Here is a 7,014-nt window from a genome sequence, read left to right as displayed (position 1 = left end):
ATATATATATATATATATATATATATATATATATATACACCTTGCTACGTGCACTGCGTTAGGCTAACTGAGACTTGTGATTTGCACTTATATATTGTTGCTCTTTTGTTAGATTTGACTGCTTTTATTGTCCTCATTTGTAAGTCGCTTTGGATAAAAGCGTCTGCTAAATGACTAAATGTAAATGTAAATGTTGGATCTCTTCTGTTTACCTAAGAAGTTTTTGCCCAGAACAGAACCATACCACCAATCCAAATTGTGTGCTAATTGTAAGTCATCTTTGACAATAGTTTAGATCTGTTCTAAAAAAAAACATATTTCATAAGTTAATTTTCATATATAAAACAGCTGCTTTCAAGGTCCAAACATGTTGACAATTACAATCACCATGCAAAGCTTTGAAAGAGGTTTAAAAAACCTATAATAAAACACTTCTGTTATACTTCCTTATGATAGAATCTTCATCACATACTTGACACTTCACAATATCATCCGATTCAACATTACTTTTAACTTAAAGTTAATACAGCAGTCTACTTTCACACAAAGAAGGCAGTTTGGATGAAAAATGTGGGTAATGAACAGTACAAAAATAAAATGAATTAATTGTTACAAAATACATAAACCTGCAACCTTCTTACCTTCATTGAGCTCCTGAAGAGTGGCATGAATGTGGCAAGTCACTGTGATTGTTCAGTAGCATAATACAACATAATCATTTTCATAACAGGCATGTACAATAGAGAGAACAGATAGACTAACTACAAAGTGAAATTAACTTCTAATGACTTGAAAAAAGGAATGATCTCTGAGTAAACTAGTTTTTAGTATAGGCTATAAATTAAAAGTGCACCTCCAGACTTGCAGTGTTTTTTCTGACTTATGATTCAATAAGAAGTCAGCTATTATGTTCCACTAGTCTACTATTGTATGAAAGATATACAATATATTCTTGTTACTGTATTATTGTAGCTATTATTGTTTCAGAAGAATCAAAAATAAATTAACTAAAATAACTAACATTAATATTCTACTATTTTAGACCTGAAAGATCTGTTTAAAACAAACATGAAATATTTATTTTAATTATCTGGAGGTGGGAGAGGGTTCTTCTACCTGTGCTGTATGTCTGAATGTTCTAGAAGCTCTGTAAATGTGATAACAATTAATCTATCACAACTGAGCTGTCAACTTGTCAGCTCTTGTCAGCTTATTATTAAACAAGAATGGTGCTTGATCATTTCATGCAGTCTTGCTCACAATGCCAATCCAAAAACGACTGCAGCTTATGTATATACACACATTTGCATCCCTCTTACCAAAAAAGCTGGCCAAACTTTTAAAAATGTCCACCTGCGAGAAGCACGGCCAGGGGTCACCAGAGATCAGGGGTCGGTCACTAATGTGTAGTCCATGGACAATTACTGCCTCCCATTTGAAAAACGTTGTTTTTACACTCACGGACCAGTATGTAAAATGGGCCTGTGAGCGGCATAGGGGGTCATTATGTTTGGCAACATTAGAGCAAATTGCTGGACCAAAGGGTGAATTTTACACAGAGAGAACAAAAGAGATGGAACGAAGCAACAAAAGTTGCAATACCGGATGAAAGGAAGAATAGGAAGAGCGAAGGACAGAGAGAAATGTGAGGCCTAGTGAAGATGAATAGCTTGGCTCTCTCTCTAAAGGGCTTTCCAAGCCGTTAGTATGCAGTGGGCACCATGAAGCGTGTGTGTGTGTGTGTGTGTGTGTGTGTGTGTGTAAAGGGTCTATTTGGCTGACAGTGAATCCTCCAAAACCATCTCATTACTGAAGCGAAGAGGAGTGTCCATCCATATGAAATATAGCTTCTCTGCTTTTACCGCTTATGTCTAAGGTGAAAATTCAGCATTAATTTATTAATTTATTTTCTTCTTCCACCTTTTAAACGTACACTGTGAAAAAAGCCTTTGAATCACTGTCAGAAGTGTAATGAGATCGTGATGACTTGAATCTCAACTCAAAGTTATACGCCCTCTCTTGCTGGTGTAGGCATGGTACAAATATCCAGGTGTAAATTGAGCTGTAAATTCTGCTGTACTGAACCGAGCTGTTTATACAGTGAACATGCTTTGTAAATGAGCCTTGAATTTTTCTTTTATTACTTTCGAGGAAGCAAGTCAAAAGGTTATCACTTGTTTATTTGAAAGAGGAGGAACATTTCCAGAAGATTCTGTAAGTGTATAAATTTGGCTGTATTTGTCATTTGCTGTATTGACATTGAATAATAAAGCAACTAATGGAACTTTACATCTGTTCATTTCCATCAAGGCCAGTATGAGTGATTCACTGCATCCAAAAACAACAAGTTGTATGCCAGTATAAATAGTATATTTATAACAGTAACAATTAGAGAATTATTTAGAACATCCACAATGACAGAAAGTTATGGAAAGTAGAAGTGAGAGGCTATCAAGAATTCAAATATTCTGTTGTTGGGAGTGCCGTTTTCCTTTAGATTGTTATAATTGCTCTTTAAAACACTGTGAAATTGGACAAACCCAAAGAGGGATCTCTAGCTTAATGTCTCCTGACACTGTAATCTGTCTTGTGATAAGATAAGGCTCACATAAGGCTCTCACATAAGCTGACCACGTATACACTCACCTATGATATGACTGATGTTTCGGAGATGGTCACCAGATATGGCTTATAAATGAAATACCACACATACACAGAGTTTCGCTCCCTCACAAGACATTACTTTGACCTAATGTCTCTCCGGGATCAATCCTTACACAGTCTAGCCACAGAAATGGGCAGTGTGGAGACAGAATCTCATAACAGCTACAATGACAGTGTGTGTGCTGGAGAGACTTGTTGACTTAGACTGACCCTCATAAAAACAGACCATCTTCCCTTGCGATCTAGCAATCTTTGCCATCCTTAACACAATTTTCTCTCTCTCTCTCCATTCTGGAGTTTCCTCAATGGGAGATGTTTTTTAAAAGATGAAACGGAAATAAGTGTTGGATGTTTGAGGACTAAGGGTTCAGACAGTGAATTGCTTAGCTTCCCCTGACAGCTCTATGCGTCCGTCGTGCGCACACAGCAGTAATTGCATGTGTTTTTGATTAGTCATATCTCAGTGTGAGATTCACCATTCACTCGGATGAATAACATTGAAAAAATCATCTTTTTTTTTAGCTCCTTCTAGCTCATTACTGCCTGCGCAGTGCGCACACATGCAGCTAATTAATCATCACAAGGAAATTTCTTCTTGACAGGCAGGTGTGAACCTTAAACCTGAGCGATAATAAGGCAATTGCACAGAAAAGGTTGCGAAAGGAGCAAAAAGAAGACACTCTCTGACCCCAATTATGGCTGCCACAGGGAAACAAGACAAAAAGAACTCTTGGTTAAAGTCAATCTTAACACAGGCCTGACTCACAGCTAAATGTACTGAGTGCTCTTCACCGTCTAAGGAGACAAGTTTTGCCTTTACTTGAACTCCAGTGTCAGTGCTAGTGCTGTTTTTAACTATACTTTGAAAGTATAATTACATTAATTTTGTTAAAAGTGTAACTTTAAATACAATGACAGGCTGTATGGAATATGCTACGTGTTGGGTTGTGAACCTTAATCTTGAATGTTCTAAGTCAACTTCCCCCTATGCCTGTCAATGTCTCTCAGCCATTTATCCATGTAAGCAGGCTATGACTTTCATTTATGGATTAAAAATCAATCAGTGAATTCCTGGCAGTCAGTGTCATTGAGAATACAAATCTAAGATTTTATGTTGCTTCCCATATGGAAATGTAATATATGACATATTACCCTATATGTGACCCTGGACCACAAAACCAGTCTTAAGTAGCATGGGTATATTTGTAGAAATAGCCAACAATACATTGTATAGGTCAAAATTATCGATTGTATGCCAAAAATCATTAGGATGTTAAAGTAAAGATCATGTTCCATGAAGATATTTTGTAAATTTCCTGCCATAAATATATCAAAACTTAATTTTTTATTAGCAATATGCATTGCTAAGAACTTCATTTGGACAACTTTTAAGGTAATTTTCTCAATATTTCAATTTCTTTTTTTTTTTGCACCTTCAGATTCCAGATTTTCAAATAGTTGTATATCGGGCAAATATTGTCCTATCCTAACAAACCATACATCAATGGAAATCTTATTTAGTCAGCTTTCATATGTATTAAACAAAGAATCTTTTTTTTTATTATTGACCCTTATGACTGTTTTTATGGTCCAGGGCCACATATCAAGAGTGATATTGTCATATATGTTCCCTATAAGGCCATTTTAATATCTGAAATTGTTACAGTTATATATGTTTTTACTTCACATGACAATATATTTCATATATGTAAATTTAATGTATGTACATACATTATATTTGCATATGGGAATTTTTGGAATGAGATTGTAGCCAATCCTTATAGAAGTACCATACTTTAAATAAGGTATAGAAAGTACAGAAAGCTTTTTTTGAGTGACAGTTCATTATAAAAAGTGTCTTTAATGTTATGTATTAGGCTACATACGTGACAAGTGTGATGAAATCGAACAGTTCAGTATGAGGGATTATGTGAACATTATACATGGATATTATGTTATCCGTCTAGTCAATATTAAATGTTAAACAATACAATAATGCCCTTTATACCCTACTGAGAATAGAGAAAGCGAGTTGAAATTGAGTTTTGAGATCACTGATATAAAGGAGTCACCAAAGAGGTTATAAATAAAAAATAAAATGCATATTTTTAGCCAAAAAGGCTATAAATAAAATGCATTATTATTATTGTTATTACTATAAAGTTGCAATTCCTTTGTGTCATTTACAAAAATCTTTAGCCGTTTTCACCATCTCACCATCAAACTCTCTACTCTCCTGTCTACCCATAACACACACACAGCACATACACACACTCTTGTCCTGTTGCTCAAAGCTGTGCAGACAAAAAAAGACGCAAGCACTTTTGAGTAGCAGTGCTGTCACAACACTGGCTTTCCCTGAGAAACAGATTCTGTGAGACATCACCTGCGAACTAAGTAGCTGAATAAACATTCTGTGATGAAGGAGGAAGAAGTGGGAGCTTCAAAGACATGATAACAGAAGACAGATTACCGTGACAGCACAGAGAAAGCTTTATTTTAGCCTTAGCCTCAAACTACAAACCCAGAACACAGCAAAGACGTTTACATATAGCGAAACAAGCTGCCTCAGGTATTATAAATATATCAAACACATAATGAGATCAACTGGCTTTGAAACAGACATTGATAGAATTTCTCACAGCTTTAGTGACAAGAAGGCATACTCATATTAAACAGAACATACAGGATACAGGTTTTTCAAGATTTCCACAGTCTTCTGAGAAGGTCCAGAGAAGTCATAAGTCATACAGTCTCAAAAAAGAAAATGCATGCAAGGCAAAGTGATTAAAATCAATACTTTAAAAAATTAAATAAAATTCTTTTCTCTTTCTTTTTTTCTTTTTTTTTTTAGAAATGTACTCTCTGTATTCATATTGGTTTTATCTTAAAACCTTTCATATCATTTTTTAAAGAGAAGTTAAAGAAGTTATGAAAAGAAAAGTTTGACAATTGTTAAGTGGTATAACCATCAAATAAATGTAATAATATATTTCTTTAACCTTAATGTTTTTTTTAAAGGTCAAACTCTGATATTTTGAAAGACTTCCTGAGCTATCAGAGACTGTCAGTGATATTCATTTCTGCATGTTTTTGCATGGCTTTTTTGCCACTCCAGATGATTTTGCAGACAATTTGTTTTCAAATGTTAATAAGCTGTGAATTATCATTATTATTATAGTTTTTTTCTAAGACATAATAGAAGAAAGATAATGCCAAACTACTTAATATGGTCTTCATTTCAAGGGATTCTTCTTTTAATTAGTCTTTATATAACAAAAAAATAAGTGACTCATTGACAACATGGGCAACATCTAATCTAAAATGGGCTTTGTCATTATATATACACTGCACAATGACTTAATTGTTTTTTGTTCAAACCTCATGTAGTCCAAACATTTCAGAACACTGAATTTTCATTCAACGCACAAAGCATGTATACCCACTTAAAACTCCGCCAAGAAACTTGCCCTTTGAGATCCATTCATCACAACAGCAACTAGCTGGAGATGAAAGAGTGAAACACTGTGAGAAAATATTACTTCAAAGTATTAACCTTTGAGAAACAACCCTATATATTACAGTTTGCTTCAGAGCTAATCACAAATAATAATAATACAAAAAAATGGAATCTTTCATCTGTTGATGCTATTTGTCATTCTCAAAGACGTAAGAAATGGGAAAAACAGTAACATAAATCAACAAAAAACATGGAACATTTCAAAACCCTGAAAGACAATATCACATAACTTTTACAAAGTACAATGTAGCACTGAACTGAGTACTGATAAATGTATAAACCACATTTATATTTAGATAATGGCCACTGGAAAGGACAAATTGCTACAAAAAATGGCCTAACCTTACAATCAATGGTTATGCACAAGTGCTTACTCATGCAAACACACCCGCACGCGCACACACACACACAGTCTTATATTTTCTCTCCCTCATTTAAGGCTATGGTGGCCATGGTGTATTGTGGTGTTGTAGCCAATACACTGCATTTAACAACCTGTTTCCTTATCACTTAATTGTGTTTTAAATGGAATGAACTGAAAGTCCCACAATCCTATCTGCTGCAGAAAACCAGTACCATTTGCTTTTTATATCGGATGTATATTGTTTTGTTGTTGTTGTTGTTTGTTTGGTACGTTTGGTTGTTCGTGTGGTTTATTTGGAAACATGTATCTATTACAAAAAAAGTACTCGTTCATTTTTTCCCCTATTATGATATTTATATTTAGAGATTTATCATATCAGTATAGAATAGAAGAACTATTGTATTTACAAAGATGTTCAAACATAAACTCCAAGGACAGTACATATATTTAATTCAATATCTCACAA

The sequence above is a fragment of the Sinocyclocheilus grahami genome, unplaced genomic scaffold (assembly GCF_001515645.1).
Source record: "Sinocyclocheilus grahami isolate Dianchi unplaced genomic scaffold, SAMN03320097.WGS_v1.1 scaffold108.1, whole genome shotgun sequence".
In the NCBI taxonomy this organism is placed as follows: Eukaryota; Metazoa; Chordata; class Actinopteri; order Cypriniformes; family Cyprinidae; genus Sinocyclocheilus; species Sinocyclocheilus grahami.
Note: the sequence above shows the minus strand (reverse complement) of the source record.